Raw genomic sequence first — 18285 nt, 5'->3', positions numbered from 1 at the left:
TGATCATATTAAGGCTATCAAATTATCCTACCTATGGTTTTAATGAAGGGAGTACTGTTTTATGATTATAATTAGGCTATCGAATTATCCTACCTATAGTTTTAATGAAAGGAGTACTGTTTTATGATCATATTAAGGCTATCAAATTATCCTACCTATGGTTTTAATGAAGGGAGTACTGTTTTATGATTATAATTAGGCTATCAAATTATCCTACCTATAGTTTTAATGAAGGGAGTACTGTTTTATGATTATAATTAGGCTATCAAATTATCCTACCTATAGTTTTAATGAAGGGAGTACTGTTTTATGATCATAATTAGGCTATCAAATTATCCTACCTATGGTTTTAATGAAGGGAGTACTGTTTTATGATTATAATTAGGCTATCAAATTATCCTACCTATGGTTTTAATGAAGGGAGTACTGTTTTATGATTATAATTAGGCTATCAAATTATCCTACCTATAGTTTTAATGAAAGGAGTATTATCAAATAGAAAGTGAAACACAAAACACGCGCGGTAGTATTTTTCGACAAAGTAGCATAAATCGACAGATATAATCTATCATTCTGCGCCACGGTAGGACGTTTCGACAAGGTAGGACAAATCGTCAGAACACCGGCGTACTTTCAGGAAGCTACCTGACAGTTTTTAATACTGCCGGCGTACTGTCAGCTAGCCCCCTGACAGTTTTTAGTAGTGCCGGCGTACTGTCAGCTAGCCCCCTGACAGTTTTTAATAGTGCCGGCATACTGTCAGGAAGCCCCCTGTCAGTTTTTAGTAGTGCCGGCGTACTTTCAGGAAGCTACCTGACAGTTTTTAATACTGCCGGCGTACTGTCAGCTAGCCCCCTGACAGTTTTTAGTAGTGCCGGCGTACTGTCAGGAAGCTCCCTGACAGTTTTTAGTACTGCCGGCGTACTGTCAGCAAGCCCCCTGACAGTTTTTAAAACTGCCGGCGTACTGTCAGGAAGCCCCCTGTCAGTTTTTAGTACTGCCGGGTACGTGCCTGGCACTGCCGGGTCGATGAAAAAGTGGCTGGCGGGTGACGTCACGCAGACCCACCACTGCCGCCCGTCTCCCGGCAGGCAAAGATCCAACCCCAACTGCACCATTGCTTAGGTGTAGTTTTTGTTAACACTTCTATTAAATCCACCTTTACAGCTGTAATCGCTGTTCAACAAACACTAATTGGCTTTGTTAAGTCAACAAAGATTGTTCACATATGTGTCACCCTATCTAATTTTAACATTTTTGCATTAACATCTGTTATGTTTTTGTTCTTTTCTAGTGTTCATGAAGTGGCACTGCAAATTCTGCAGCACTGTTCTTCCTAAAAAAGGTGATCTTTTGAAACATTATCATTAACTGTTAATTAATTGACTTAATGGTACATAACAATTGCTTGTTGTTTCTTATCCATTTATGAACCATTAAAAAACCCTATACAGTTACCCTTAATGTGAAATGTGAATATGCTAATATTACTTTTATTGACATAATTAAACAATCGAATTAATGATTTTTTTATTTGTCAATGTTTGTAGATAAAAGAAGAATTCAAATTACAACCATTGAGCTGGAAACAACATTCGTTGCAAATTTGGACAAGCACACAGTGAGGCTCCTGTCTTTGTTCTTTGCTAAAGGAGGTGCTGCTGGACGGAAAATGAGTCAACTTCTGGATCTTTTGAAGCAGGTATTATGGTGGTTGACATACTGTATATTATAGGATACTGACATGCTGCCAAACTTGCAGGTTGTACAGACATTAGATACCCTTTTAGAGCTAGTTCCTTTCATATACATACAAACTAAATTTCCAATTAAATTAATGATGGGATTACCAAACAGCAAAAGACTTAGTATTGCGTAAACAGTTTTAGGGTTTACATACATTAACTACAAAGGAAATTTGTATTGTCTCTCTGATCCTTAAATTTTCTATTGATAGTCACACTAAAAGCAAAATACATCTTGATTTCAGGGTTGCACTACCATGGTTTTAAAATGGTTTCAACATGGTGCAACAACTATGTACTGGTGCTTTTGTAAATCTACAAGGTGCCAGAATGTAACTGCGTTGGGTTGCAAGGTGTGGCATACTGCCCACCCCAATTGCAAATAAAAACTCCAAAACATATATTTAGTTGAAAGCAGTACAAAATCAACATTTCTGATTTTAAAATTGAGAAATCTTACGGTTTAAAATAAAATAAATGCTCAATTTAATTTGTTTCCAGCAACACATTCCAGAAATTCTGGGATGGGACAGCAAAATATTTTAATTTGTGTAATACTACTTAACAAAATAGTTTTTTTTGGTTACAAGCCAGATATATGATTGGTGTAAAAAGAGTCCCAAGGTTTACCATTTTACATTGAAAAATGTTATTTTTGAATTGTTGCACTGCCCATGCTGTCTTTTACAGAGTGACGAACCCCCCCCCCCCCCCCCTCTATCTATAATTCTGCAAAAATCAGTCTCTTTTTTTTTTTTTATTATTCAATCATTGCCAATTAAACAAATATTTGGTTTGAGAGGTGTTGCTGGAATCAAATTCAAACTGGGCATTAAAAAACAAAAACAGTATTATTTTTAACAATTATTTTAGTATTAAAAATACGTTTTAAATTATTTGTACATTGTTGCATTCTGTTTTTATTGATATTTTGGACAAAGACTGTTTAGCCATGGTGCACAAATCAAGGAACCTCAAACATTATGGAATAAATATACATTTTTGCACAAAACATTTGACTGCATCAGCATTGGGTGGTACATTCTTCATTTGGTATGGCAATTAAAATGTATCCAGTAGTGTGCGTATCATAATACCATTATGTAATGAAAAGACGCAGGGTAAAATTCAGCTCTGTGTAGTTTAGACACATTAGACATGTTGTAAATGTTTCTCTTTTTTCATTAATAGGAAGAGACTACTGAAATGCGCCGAGATGTGGTGATCCGCTGCTTAATAGTGTACTTCTCCGAAAGTGTAGATGATCTTTGTCACAGTTTAGCCCATGTCTGTCTCCCTCATTTGGTCTCTTGTGCTCCTGCCCCTCTGTTTACCTGTCATGTGTTCCCTGCCATGTGCTTGTGTTGTGTTTCTGTACCTGTTTCCGCCCTAGCCCCGCCCTAGTCCCGCCCTAACCATTAGTGTTCTCACCTGTGTCTTGTTTGTAACCCTGCCCCCTCGTTATCCAAGCCCAGGTGTTCCTCACTCTCCTCATGTATTTAAGCCCCTCTGTTTGAGCGTTCAGTGTTGAGTCTTTTGTATCCTTGTCCTCTGTATGTAAGTGTTCCAAGTTTGTTCAGGTTGTAATCTTTGTGTTCTCAGGTTATTTTATGTTTAGAGTTATATTTAGAGTTTCATGTTTCCTCAGTTTTTCTAGTCTTTGTCTTAGTTAGATTTATATCCTTATCTTGTTTTTTTTGAGTTATTGCGTTACCCGTGTTTTGTTTTCTGTTTTTTTTAAATCTAGTTTGTTTAAATAAATATTATTGTGCACTTACGTCCATCCCTCCATCCTCATTTGTGACATAAGACTCAACCAAAATATGGACGTAGCACAGTGGCATGCTACTCGGAAGGCGGACCTTGAATTTCTCCGGCTCCTCGCCGAGCAAATCCGAGGAGATATTCCGCTCCCAGCGCCTTTCCTCGGGTTGGAACCCTCCGAGCCTGCCCAAGCTGCACCCGCCGCTGCCCGAGCTCTACAGCCAGCTCCAGCTCAAGCACCAGCAGCTTCCGCTGCTCCAGCCTCAGCTCCAGCTCAAGCACCAGCAGCTTCTGCTGCTCCAGCCTCAGCTCCAGCTCAAGCACCAGCAGCTTCCGCTGCTCCAGCCTCAGCTCCAGCTCAAGCACCAGCAGCTTCCGCTGCTCCAGCCTCAGCTCCAGCTCAAGCACCAGCAGCTTCCGCTGCTCCAGCCTCAGCTCCAGCTCAAGCACCAGCAGCTTCCGCTGCTCCAGCCTCAGCTCCAGCTCAAGCACCAGCAGCTTCCGCTGCTCCAGCCTCAGCTCCAGCTCAAGCACCAGCAGCTTCCGCTGCTCCAGCCTCAGCTCCAGCACCTGCTGCCTCAGCCTCAGCTCCAGCACCTGCTGCCTCAGCCTCAGCTCCAGCACCTGCTGCCTCAGCCTCAGCTCCAGCACCTGCTGCCTCAGCCTCAGCTCCAGCACCTGCTGCCTCAGCCTCAGCTCCAGCACCTGCTGCCTCAGCCTCAGCTCCAGCACCTACTGCCTCAGCCTCAGCTCCAGCACCTGCTGCCCCAGCTCCAGCACCTGCTGCCTCAGCTCCAGCTCCAGCACCTGCTGCCTCAGCTCCAGCTCCAGCACCTGCTGCCTCAGCTCCAGCTCCAGCACCTGCTGCCTCAGCTCCAGCTCCAGCACCTGCTGCCTCAGCTCCAGCTCCAGCACCTGCTGCCTCAGCTCCAGCACCTGCTGCCTCAGCTCCAGCTCCAGCACCTGCTGCCTCAGCTCCAGCACCTGCTGCCCCAGCTCCAGCACCTGCAGCTCCAGCACCTGCTGCCCCAGCTCCAGCACCTGCTGCCCCAGCTCCAGCACCTGCTGCCCCAGCTCCAGCTCCAGCACCAGCAGCTCCCGCTGCTTCAGCTCCAGCGCCAGCAGCTCCCGCTGCTTCAGCTCCAGCGCCAGCAGCTCCCGCTGCTTCAGCTCCAGCGCCAGCAGCTCCCGCTGCTTCAGCTCCAGCGCCAGCAGCTCCCGCTGCTTCAGCTCCAGCGCCAGCAGCTCCCGCTGCTCCAGCCTCAGCGCCAGCAGCTCCCGCTGCTCCAGCCTCAGCTCCAGCACCAGCAGTGCCTGCCACTCTTGTGGTACCCTCTGACCCTGTGCCCGCGGCTCCGGCCGCCTCTGACCCTGTGCCCGCGGCTCCGGCCGCCTCTGACCCTGTGCCCGCGGCTCCGGCCGCCTCTGACCCTGTGCCCGCGGCTCCGGCCGCCTCTGACCCTGTGCCCGCGGCTCCGGCCGCCCCTGACTCTGTGCCCGCGGCTCCGGCCGCCCCTGACTCTGTGCCCGCGGCTCTGGCCGCTCCTGACCCTGTACTTACTGCCGCCCCTATTCATGTACCTGCGGCACCTGTCCCTGATCCTGTTCCCACTCCCAGAACTTTGTACACCCCCAGGCCTGCTCCCAGGCCAACTCCCAGCTCACAATCACCTAGACCCGCCCCAAGTTCTCCTGCACCAGCTCCTAGAACTGTGCCCAGGCTGGCCCCTCTAACTACCCCACAGACTTTAGCCAGTCCTGGGCATCCCCAAGTTTTGTTTGTTCCCATGTCTCTCCCTGTCCTGGTCCCAGTGTCTGTGTTTGTTCCCATTCCTGTCCCCGGTGGTTTTTCTGTTCCCATCCCTGTCACCGTATTTGTGTCAGTCCCAGTTAGTGTATTTGTCCCGGTTCCATCGCCCTGTCTTGTCCAGTCCCAGTTTGTCCAGCCCAAGTCCTCTGTCCAGTCTAAGCCCCTAGCCCAGTCTATGTTCTCCTCCACAGTCCAGTCTCTGTCCCAGTCTAACGTCCAGCCCCCTGTCCAGTCTCCGTCCCCTGTCCAGTCTTTCGTCCAGTCTCCGTCCCCTGTCCAGTCTTTCGTCCAGTCTCCGTCCCCTGTCCAGTCTTTCGTCCAGTCTCCGTCCCCTGTCCAGTCTTTGTTCATGTCCCCTGCCCTTTCTGCATCCCTGCCCAATGTACAGCCCTCTGTCCAGTCTCAGTTCTCGTCCCCTGTCCAGTCTCTGTTTTTTCCACCTCCCCAGTCTCCATTCCAGTCCCAGTATGTTTCTCCTGTCTAGTCTCCTGTCTCAGTTCCTGCCCCTGTGTTCTTTCTCTGGTCTTGTCTAGCCTTGTCTTGTTTTTCTGTTCCCTCTCTCTCGGCGCCTCTGGTAGTGGCGCCGTTGAGGGGGGGTAATGTCACAGTTTAGCCCATGTCTGTCTCCCTCATTTGGTCTCTTGTGCTCCTGCCCCTCTGTTTACCTGTCATGTGTTCCCTGCCATGTGCTTGTGTTGTGTTTCTGTACCTGTTTCCGCCCTAGCCCCGCCCTAGTCCCGCCCTAACCATTAGTGTTCTCACCTGTGTCTTGTTTGTAACCCTGCCCCCTCGTTATCCAAGCCCAGGTGTTCCTCACTCTCCTCATGTATTTAAGCCCCTCTGTTTGAGCGTTCAGTGTTGAGTCTTTTGTATCCTTGTCCTCTGTATGTAAGTGTTCCAAGTTTGTTCAGGTTGTAATCTTTGTGTTCTCAGGTTATTTTATGTTTAGAGTTATATTTAGAGTTTCATGTTTCCTCAGTTTTTCTAGTCTTTGTCTTAGTTAGATTTATATCCTTATCTTGTTTTTTTTGAGTTATTGCGTTACCCGTGTTTTGTTTTCTGTTTTTTTTAAATCTAGTTTGTTTAAATAAATATTATTGTGCACTTACGTCCATCCCTCCATCCTCATTTGTGACAATCTTATTAAGGATTACCATGTAAGTAAACTTACAGAGATTCATGGTTCTAAATAGTGTTTGGGCAATAGCTTTGCAGCTGTTTGTGAATATGGTTTTCAGTCACAAGATAGGAATTACACAGCAATTAACTATCAATGTATCAACATGTGGTGTAGAAGTCCATTCACACCAGAGGTGCTGCACCAAAAGTACCATGGAGCTGTGGGTGGCTATATAGACTGCATAGCTTAATATCCCTCCAGATGGCCACTGACCACGTGCTAAAAGGGGCCCAACAACAATACTAGTTAGTGTAAATTGTAAATGTCGCTAGTTTAATTCCTCTTTCAGGCTTAATGTGTAAAACCCTTAATTTTGAAATGCAGAAATTTGTCCAAATGTAGCATTAAATATGCTTTTTTTATTTTAGGGTGCTCCATCTGATGAAGTAAAAGAGGATCTTGCACAGCATACAATCAAAATTGTCACCAAAGGTGGTTCTACGGAGGATGACCCGTTGGATGTTGGGATTGTGCTGGAAGGCAGAGAAGTACTGTCTGGGTTGTCCAGTGTAGCAAGGGCGTGTGCCTTGTTACTAGGTCTGATCTATGCTGTGAACCTTAGTTACCCCAAACAACTCAGGTACACGTTTGAATTTTGTCAAAAGATGCTGTTAGAACTGGACAGTGGGAAACTTTCACCAAAAGTGCACGCACTGAAGTCCAAGTTGCTGAGTTAAATGTGTGGATATCAGTGTCTCAAAAGAGGTATGTGCAAGTTGCTAAGCAGTAGGTCTCAGGGACTTTTGTTTTGAGTAAAGTGATGCTATTTTTGGCTAATGACATGTTGTCATGTTGTAATATTGAAACATTGTCTTGACTACAACTTTCAGTTTGTTTTATGCACTTTATAGGCTAACAGCAGTGAAAAAAAAATATTTTAAATGGATTTTCTTTAGTTTTGTGTAACTTGCTGCAATTTATGGTCACTGATGTTGTTGGCATATTCTAATGACAGTGTTGTCTTTGTAAGAAGTTGTCAGTTTATTGTTTGCACTGTAGTCCCCCCCCCCCATACTTTTACTAGTCAGCCATCAATCATTAGGATTTTAAAACTCCTAAAATGTTTGGATTTTTCAGATGATTGACTGTTAAAGTTGACTGTTAAAACTGGCAAGCTTTTGTTCTTTTAAAACTATACAGCAGGTCTCAAGGCCTCTTTAAGGAGTCTGTTGCATGTTTTGTTCATTTTGCACTTAATCTGAATCTGTATGTTGGACTGAGAAACTGAGTTTTTGGTTTCAATTCTTAAATATTTTAGGAATTTAAAAATACTGTACCTCAACTTCATGCATTGTTAATGTATGAGTAAGAAATGTATTAATAAAAATAAATTCAAGTAATACATTTTGTATAAGTCAATTTGTACATTTATAATTTGTTAAGGTGAATATGTAAATTGAGCTTGATTTAATTGAGTTAGACTAACTTAATATATAACGGTGAATATGTAAATTAAGATTGATTTAATTGAGTTAGACTAACTTAATATTTAAAGGTGAATATGTAAATTAAGCTTGATTTCATTGAGTTAGACTAACTTAATATTTAAAGGTGAATATGTTAATTAAACTTGATTTCATTGAGTTAGACTGACTTAATATTTAAAGGTGAATATGTAAATTGAGCTTGATTTCTTTGAGTTGGACTGACTTGATATTAAGTTGTATGAGTCTAATACAAATGAGTTGGTGTAACAAAATATTTTTAGTTGAACTTACTTAAAAATTCATCAAGTTGAATTTACTTTAAAAAATTGGTGCAAAACATTGCCTTGATTTTTTTAAGTAAATCCAACACATGATTTTTTTCAGTGTATGTACATTTATTTCTTTTCTCTGTTACCTATCACTGCCAGCGAGGCGGACCCCTACGCTCGGCTTTACTAATGTACATTTATTTTTAAAAGAACGTGACGGCTCTCTTTTCTGCCCTCTATTCTTTCTCTTACCTCTATTCTTTTCCCTGTTACCTCCATCACTGCCGACGAGGCGGACCCCTACGCTCGGCTTTACTAATGTATATTTTCTGTTAAGGGCCGCTATGGCTCCTTTCTGTTGCCTCGATTCTTTTCTCTGTTACCTCGATCACTGCAGGCGAGGCGGACCCAGGGGCGTAGCAGCAAATTCTGGGCCCTTTTGATTAAAATCGAGATCAGTTATTATATATATATATACCACTGTTTGTTTATAAACTGGTTAATGTTGATATCTTACGTTAGGAGGCTCAATGTCTTTACCTGTTTGGCAACTAGCTAAGCTAATGCGAGCATAAAATATCAGCAGCAAATGTCTGGAGTGAACTACATTTACTTTAATTGGACTTTTGCTTAACAAGCAAACTCTGTTTACCTTCGGGAAAGAAAGACACCATCAGCTGCTTGCCCTCTTTCTGCCTTCTTTCTTTTTCCTTCCTTTCTTTCGATAACCTGATTTCTTGCTTTGGGCAGCAGGATGCCTCTAGCCCCCAGGTCTTTAAATCTGGGCTCACTGATGGTACACCTGAAGCCGGTAGCTATCGGGCGGACTAAACCATTTTGCGCCTCCAGGAGGGGGCCTCCAAAATGTCCTATATGTCGACGGACCGTGATGCATTCTTCAGTCAACGCTTCTCTCCGCCTGCCGTTTGCATCCCATCTGGTGTCCGTGTTCTTCGTCTGGGCGCCACCCCTACTGCTGAGACTAACTTTGGTCCTGCCTGTTGCTCAATTTTTTTTTTTTGGGGGGGGGGACTACGCAGGACTCTCTTCAGGCTTCTCTTCCTTGATTTATGGAACATATGAACACGTCAGGCCGAAAGGAACAGTCAGACCACCAAAGACTTCATGAGTTCAACCCCTGTACGCAGCTGAATGACCAGAAACTTTGAACTCAGATGGGAGCAGGTGTCATAACCTAGTTGTCGATTTAAATTTACATGGTCGTCACATTCCTTTGTCGAGAACAAAACTCACCTTGCCACGAAACCTGTCGAACTCCCCATTCAGTCAAGCTTATACTGGTCTGCAAATTTTTTTACGAGGATGTTGCTAACTCTGTATACCATCTACTATTAAGTCATTTTCACTCATACCACCCCTGAAACGCTGTTAAAGATCTTATGAAATTCTGCTGAAGACTTCAGTCTCTCACCACGGCTTACCTCCTTTCAGTTCAGATTCGGCCGCTGGTCCTCCCACTTTCCTCTTTTTGGGGGGACCTGGCTTGAGAACAGTCTCAAGCTGTTCTGAACTGTACCCCAAGCAACATCATCACATCGCATCGCGTAGGCGGGGTTCATTATAGCAAAGTGTTGTTAAGAATTAACAAAATTTTGGGATATGAACCACGCCTCAATTTCCCGTGCTCCTCCCCCTGGTCCTATATATATACCTTCAAGGTGCTCACCTACGCGACTTTCGACCTCGCACCCGCCTCCACCCCGTCACCACCCTAATCTTCACTCTCATCTTCATCACTCATCTTCATTACTCCTAGCCGCGGGGGGGACCTGGCTTGAGAACAGTCTCAAGCTGTTCTGAACTGTACCCCAAGCAACATCATCACATCGCATCGCGTAGGCGGGGTTCATTATAGCAAATGATGTGTTATGTCCATGTAATGCATTTTGTAAATATTTTGTTAGAAATTCTGGCCTTCAGGAATCAGGAATCAGATTCAGGAGTCAGGAGACGGCTTCAGTGTTGACGTGAGTTTTTTCTCGTGCAGACAGAAAATCGTACACGGGCACAGCTCGCAGATGTTCTCATTTACAACATTTCTCTGAGCACTCCGGTCATGCCAACGTGCTTCAAGACCTGGCTGTCACCCATCTGGACAATAAAGACTGCTATGTTCAAATGCTGTTCATCGACTTAAGTTCAGCATTCAACACCATCATCCCTCAGCATCTGAACTGAGCTTGCTGGGCCTGTTCAGGCAGTCTTTATTGTTTTTTGATGTGCCTCATGACCAGCATCTCAAAGCACTTCATGATGATGGGAGTAAGTGCAATGGGACGGTAGTCATTGAGGCAGGACACATGGGACTTCTTTGGCACAGGAACGATGGTGGTCGTCTTGAAGACTACAAGTGATTTTATTTCTATATTTCATATTAGTACAGTACAGTAGCAATTTTTATTATTAGAAAATTAATATAAAATCAACCGAGTCATATTTTTCAAAAATAAAAGTTGTAGTATGTTTATCAGGTGTGTCTCTAAAGACTACAAGTGATTTTATATCTATATTTCATATTAGTACAGTACAGTAGCAATTTTTATTATTAAAAAAATATATAAAAAATCAACTAAATCATATTTTTCAAAACTAAATGTTGTAGTATGTTTATCAGGTGTGTCTTTGAGGACTACAAGTAATTTTATTTCTATATTTCATATTAGTACAGTACAGTAGCAATTTTTATTATTAAAAAAATTATAAAAAATCAACCAAATCATATTTTTTAAAATTAAAAGTTGTAGTATGTTTATCAGGTGTGTCTCTGAGGACTACAAGTGATTTCATTTCTATATTTCATAATAGTACAGTACAGTAGCAATTTTTATTATTAAAAAAATAATATAAAATCAACAGTCATATTTTTCAAAAATAAAAGTTGTTAAAATTAATAATTAATAAAAAATCAATCGAATCATATTTTTTTTAAATTAAAAGTTGTAGTATGTTTATCAGGTGTGTCTCTAAAGACTACAAGTGATTTTATTTCTATATTTCATATTAGTACAGTACAGTAGCAATTTTTATTATTAAAAAAATTATAAAAAATCAACCAAATCATATTTTTCAAAACTAAAGGTTGTAGTATGTTTATCAGGTGTGTCTCTAAAGACTACAAGTAATTTTATTTCTATATTTCATATTAGTACAGTACAGTAGCAATTTTTATTATTAAAAAATTAATATAAAATCAACCAAATCATATTTTTCAAAACCAAAAGTTGTAGTATGTTTATCAGGTGTGTCTCTAAAGACTACAAGTAATTTTATTTCTATATTTCATATTAGTACAGTACAGTAGCAATTTTTATTATTAAAAAATTAATATAAAATCAACCGAGTCATATTTTTCAAAATTAAAAGTTGTAGTATGTTTACCAGGTGTGTCTTTGATGACTACAAGTGGTTTTATTTCTATATTTCATATTAGTACAGTACAGTAGCAATTTTTAGTATTAAAAATTAATATAAAATCAGCCGAGTCATATTTTTCAAAACCAAAAGTTGTAGTATGTTTATCGGGTGTGTCTCTAAAGACTACAAGTGATTTTATTTCTATATTTCATATTAGTACAGTACAGTAGCAATTTTTATTATTAGAAAATTAATATAAAATCAACCGAGACATATTTTTAAAAACTAAAAGTTGTAGTATGTTTATTAGGTGTGTCTCTAAAGACTACAAGTGATTTTATATCTATATTTCATATTAGTACAGTACAGTAGCAATTTTTATTATTAAAAAATTAATATAAAATCAACCGTCATATTTTTCAAAAATAAAAGTTGTAGTATGTTTATCAGGTGTGTCTTTGAGGACTACAAGTGATTTTATTTCTATATTTCATATTAGTACAGTACAGTAGCAATTTTTATTATTAAAAAATTTATAAAAAATCAACCAAATCATATTTTTTTTAAATTAAAAGTTGTAGTATGTTTATCAGGTGTGTCTCTGAGGACTACAAGTGATTTTATTTCTATATTTCATATTAGTACAGTACAGTAGCAATTTTTATTATTAAGAAATTTATAAAAAATCAACCAAATCATATTTTTTTAAATTAAAAGTTGTAGTATGTTTATCAGGTGTGTCTCTGAGGACTACAAGTGATTTTATTTCTATATTTCATATTAGTACAGTACAGTAGCAATTTTTATTATTAAAAAATTTATATAAAATCAACCGAGTCATATTTTTCAAAACTAAAAGTTGTAGTATGTTTATCAGGTGTGTCTCTAAAGACTACAAGTGATTTTATTTCTATATTTCATATTAGTACAGTACAGTAGCAATTTTTATTATTAAAAAATTTATAAAAAATCAACCAAATCATATTTTTTAAAATTAAAAGTTGTAGTATGTTTATCAGGTGTGTCTCTGAGGACTACAAGTGATTTTATTTCTATATTTCATATTAGTACAGTACAGTAGCAATTTTTATTATTAAAAAATTAATATAAAATCAACCAAATCATATTTTTCAAAAATAAAAGTTGTAGTTATTTTTCAGGTGTGTCTCTAAAGACTACTTATGATTTTTTTTTTTATCTATATTTCATATGGGCGTGTTACAGTAGAAATGCATTAAACGGCGCTGTGAATGTTTACGTTTTTAATCAGGGTCCGTACTTTGCAGACGGTCCCTTAACAGCTTCAGCGCCCGCTGCAGCGATTCCTGCCATTTTCAGTAAATATTCTCGGAGAAACAGAAAGGTTGGGTGTTTTCAGAAAATCTGACGTTTGAAGTTTGTTCTCTGTTCTTCTGTGGTTTGGAAAATGTAATTTGGGAGAGTTTAGGACATTGCCTGTGAGCAAGAGAACGGCCGAAAGGCGAATCTCCGCTGAATATCGAATATCAAACTAACTTTACTCCGCTTCCTTGAGTGGAGAGAAAACAACTGGTCTGAAGTACATAATCAGGTCGAGGAGGAGAAAAAGGCCAGGCGGCTTATTTTGCTGTTTTTGCAGCTATAGCTGCACAGATGCACCAATAGATGTCTAAAAGTAAAAAGATGCATGAATCCCAATTTAATATTCACATTCATGTTGCATATTCATGGATCGGATGGATCGATTTAGGACCACATATGAAAGTGAATCTGATTTGAAAAAATCTGATTTGGCATATTTACAAAGCCTGTAAAAAAGCAGATCTGAGCCACATTGAGCAATAAATCAGATTTGAGTCCTTTAGCCTGGTAATGTGAACGTAGCCTTAAACCTTGTCTAGCTCCTGTAGAATGTACTGTGAATAGAATAGAACTATTTGAATCAGTTCATCATGAACCTATTGGCATTAAGCAGTGGAGCAGAGTTATTGTGTTCTCTAGAATAATGGTGCTTCATCCAGTACTTTTAGAATGAGCTAAGGTGAAGTGGGTTGGTAGACATCCAACATCCTTACTTCACTAATAGTATTTTTGGTTAAAACAGTCAAATCCTTACAGCTCCAAAATGACTTAAACTCTATTTTAATAACAAGGTGTCCCAATACTTTCGTCCATATTCTGTTCATATATATTATACCTTATCTGTCTGTTAAGATCTGGAAAACATCTCTGACTTTATTGGCCAAGTATGCTCGCACATAAAATGAATTTGGGTTAAAGTAACTCACAGTGCACAATAACTGACAGCATTTTATAGTAACAGTTACACTCATTCTAGCCATCCTAGACACACACATACACACTCTCTCTCTCTCTCTCTCTCTCTCTCTCATTCTCTCTCTCTCTCTCTCACACACACACACACACACAAACACAAATATGTTGAACAGAAGAATCACTAAGTAAGCACAGAGTGATCTGAGGTACCATCATCCAGAATGTTGTGTTGTAATGTTTAATGTTTTTGAGTGTAAGGGCATGTGAAATTAGTGATTAGTTTCTCTGCTCTGACTAAAAGCTTATCTGGATAACTGTCTAAACTCAATAAACAACTTAAGCACCCAACATCAGCTACTAGAAAAGTCTCCTTACTCTTCCTGAAAGTACAGTACCATTCTCATTCAGTGTTTTTTCCTTTATTACATATATTTTCCACATGTAAATTAATATTAATTCATTAATATAAAAGAGATTTAAAAAAAACTATTTAGGGACATAAAAGTAAACAAAAAAAGCATTAGTCCTCCATAATCCCTTGACCTAAACCCAATTGAGATTCACAGCGTAAAGGAAAAGCAGCAACTAGTATTTAGCACCTCCAGGAACTCCTTTAATATACTAAGAAAACTATTCCAGGTGACTCTCCCTCATGAAGACACTAAAATTCAAATACCAAGAGTTTGCAGATCTGTCCTCAAAGCTAAATGTGGTACTTAGAAGAATCTAAAGCAAAAAACATATTCTGGTTTGTTTAACCATTTTTGTTCCACATGTGTTCCTGTATAGTTTTAATGTCTTCAATAAAAAAATATACAATGTAAAAAGAAAAAGAAAAAAAACACATTGAATGACAACAGATGTGTTCAAACTTTTGACTGGTACTGTATTTGTAAAATCAGTCACACAGCTGCTCTTCTCCATTTTAGAGGTGTTTATGTTTTAACTGAACTGAGCTTTGACTACAAACACTCAGTGGGCGTGGCTTCAGTGACTCCCGCCAGTGGTAATTTACGCTAAAATACAGCCAATCACAGCTCACATATTTATAGGTATCACTCTTAAAGCCACAGTAGCACACACAGCCTGTTTTGTTATTAGGAATAAAGAGAAGTTGGAAAATTGTTCTATAAACGTGAAATATAAGAATGTTAGCAAATAAAACCACATTTGATGATGCTTGTGTTGTTTTTGAGTAAAAAAATAAATGAAATGCATTATCTGGAAAAGTTTTACTCACACTGAAAAAAAAGATAATTGTTGAAACAACTTTTTTAAGTTCTCAACTCACATTTCTGTTTTCCAATTAGCAATTTGCATTAATGGAACTTAAAGTGATAATATTTAAACGATTTAGCTTAAATAACACACTGAACTGAGTACAGACTAATTAAGTTAACTGTACTCATGTATGTTGAAATTACTTGAACAACACTCTTTACACCTGAACCTTGAATCATAAATATTTGGTATTTGAGATGCTTCCAACAAGAACAAAATCCAGGACTGGAATCTGGATTAAAGGTTCTAATTTTAAAACCTGCCCGGAACTGGGAATTTAACTTAATCTATCCACCTTAACTCAAATATGCAAAAAAAAAAAAAAAGATAAAGTGACCCCAAATTTCTGTAGTATTTATGTTATGATAACCTAATTAATTCACATAGAAGGACCGTTAGATCAGTCATAGTCATAGTAGTCATAGTAAATAGTAGCTGAAGAATGTTACATAAATAAACTTGGACTACAATGCACTGGCTTTGCATGAACACTAGAGGGAGCTGGGATACATCCTAAATAATGCTGAGAGGCCATTCTGTACCATAACAAACAGATTAAACACTTAAAACGAGCTGTTTGGCCTGATTTTTCAAAAGATCAAATAATACATGGTCCCATAATAAACAACATTTTATAGTTGTTATGAATAACATAAGCACTAATATGCTGCCAACTTTTAAATTTATTGACAATGACAAAACCAAATATAGCCGCAAGCGGCAATCATCGGGTTCAAGCACCAACTTGCACAATGGTGCCTACTAGAGCATTGAATGGTGATGTGTAAGAAGGTCTAATATGATTGGAGATGCCCTGTCACATTTAGAAATTATCAAGTTTTTCACCTGTTATTAATGTTGAGCAGAGGCCTTTCAACCTGATCAGTGCTTAAATTCACATGTAAATCTAGTGAAGTTTGTAGGATATTCATTAAGTGAGTTAGAACTAGTCAAAAGGTGTCTACATGTTATTGGTATTGATCAGGTGGCTTCAACCAGAATGTTCACAAAGTGGTATTCAGATTGACCTTTGAACCTTTGCAGAACAAGCTGAAATGTTTGACCAAACAAGTTTAAATTAACACAAAGGAGTGAATGTTCTGATATGACATGTAATTACGAAGTTATTATAAATCTAGTTCTGAATTAAATGGCGCTTCATCAAGCACCAACTAGCACAATGGTGCCTACTGGAGCATAGGATGGTGATGTGTAAGAAGGTCTAACACAATTGGAGACATTCTGTCACATTTAGAAATTCTCAAAATCTTTTACCTGTTATTAATGTTGAGCAGAGGCACAAAGGAGTGAATGTTCTGATATGACATGTAATGACAAAGTTATTCTAAATCTAGTTCTGAATTAAATGGCGCTTCATCAGAGTGATATTGTACAGAGGTCTTTAACATTGTGAGATTAGAGCAAACACTGCAGAGTTACAGCAATTTAGGTTAGAAATTCCAAGGACGCACAGATTGCTTGATGCCTGGACACTATTGTATGTGAAATTTTCACAAATGTTTTTAATGAACATTTACCTAGAGACTCTACAGTGTGCAACAAGGCTGAAATGGAGGTGATAGGCCAAATATCCAGAGACTAGTTTCAATATAGCTATTTTCAAACAATTAGCAATTATGAATGAACAAAGCACTTTTTAAACATAGTTGTATTGAGAAATTTGTCAGAGCCACTGTACTAAATATGGCAAAAACAATTAGATGTCAAAATAGTACAGCATGATTGACATATACTCGTTTTTTTTGGAACAGCGCCCCCCAGTGGCCGGATTGTTTCAGCACTTTGCAGGTCAATACAGTTTCTCCACCTGAACATAACTGCCAAATATCATCCAGATTGGGCAACATTCAGCCTGCCAAAATGTCTGCTGAATGCTGATTGGCTGATGGTGTTCAGCCATGTTGATTGATTAAGTTGCCCTTTGAACATCCTTTAGAGGCTGTATGATAGATTCTGCATGCAAAGTTTCAACTTGCTAGGTTGCACGGTTGCTGAGAAACAGTGTTCCAAATTTACCTCTTGAAGTGAATGGGGCATATATCCGGAAGGACTAATTTGCATATGGCGGCCATATTGTTTACATATTTCAACTTTTTCTTAATGAATATTGAAGCGCATGCTCTCACGAGTGTTTTGATACCAAACATGCCAGGATCGGTCAAAATTCCTAGGACTAGTTTGCAAAAGTAGGTTTTGCATATTATGCAAATTAGCAACAAATCTATATAGACGGAAGTGCATGGTCCAAATTGGAAAGTTGTTGGTATTGACCCAAGGAATCCATCAAAAAAGAATTTTGAATGTAGGTCTTATGGTTTTTGAGTTATTGAGAAAATTGTGAAAAATGAATTTCCTTGTTTATAGCGCCACCACTTGACCATTTTTGTTGTCCACCGAGATGCACTGATCCTACATCTACCTACCAAGTTTCATTTCTCTATGACTTACGGTTTAGGCTGCACAACTGTTTTTTCAGGAGAAAAAGAATAATAATAATAATAAGAAGAAGAAAAATCTTAACAAAAACAATAGGGTTCTACGCACCTTCGGTGCTTGAACCCTAATTAATGTATCTAGGCTGTTGCATGGAGGACATGGCAGAAACCATTTCCATATATGCAAAAAAAAATCAAAATCATTACCATAATAATTATTAGAGTTGCAGCCTTAAAACACAGTCCTCCTGATATACAGCTCTGGAAAATAGTATGCGACCACTTAAAAATGATGCGTTTCTTTGATTTTACCAAATTAAAAACCTCTGGAATATAATCAAGAGGAAGATGGATGATCACGGCCACCAACACAAGCTAAACTGCTTGAATTTTTGCCCCAGAAGTGGCATACATTTATCTAAAAGCAGTGTGTAAGACTGGTGGAGAAGAAGATGCCAAGACGCATGAAAACTGATTAAAAAACAGGGTTATTCCTCCAAATATTGATGTCTGACTCTTAAAACGTTATGAATATGACTTGTTTTATAAGAATTAAGTTAAAGAACTGATCAATTACTATGATATTGTTATGAAACCAGTGTTTTTAGAAGACATATTATTGTATAGGGAACTGTTGAGTGATGTTTTGTAACATGTTTTCAGATATGCGTCATGCATACCAAAATTATTGCTTAAATAATCGATGAACATTTATTTGCCTA

The sequence above is a fragment of the Astyanax mexicanus genome, chromosome 4 (genome assembly GCF_023375975.1).
Source record: "Astyanax mexicanus isolate ESR-SI-001 chromosome 4, AstMex3_surface, whole genome shotgun sequence".
Classification (NCBI taxonomy): Eukaryota; Metazoa; Chordata; class Actinopteri; order Characiformes; family Acestrorhamphidae; genus Astyanax; species Astyanax mexicanus.
This window is presented reverse-complemented; position numbering follows the sequence as displayed.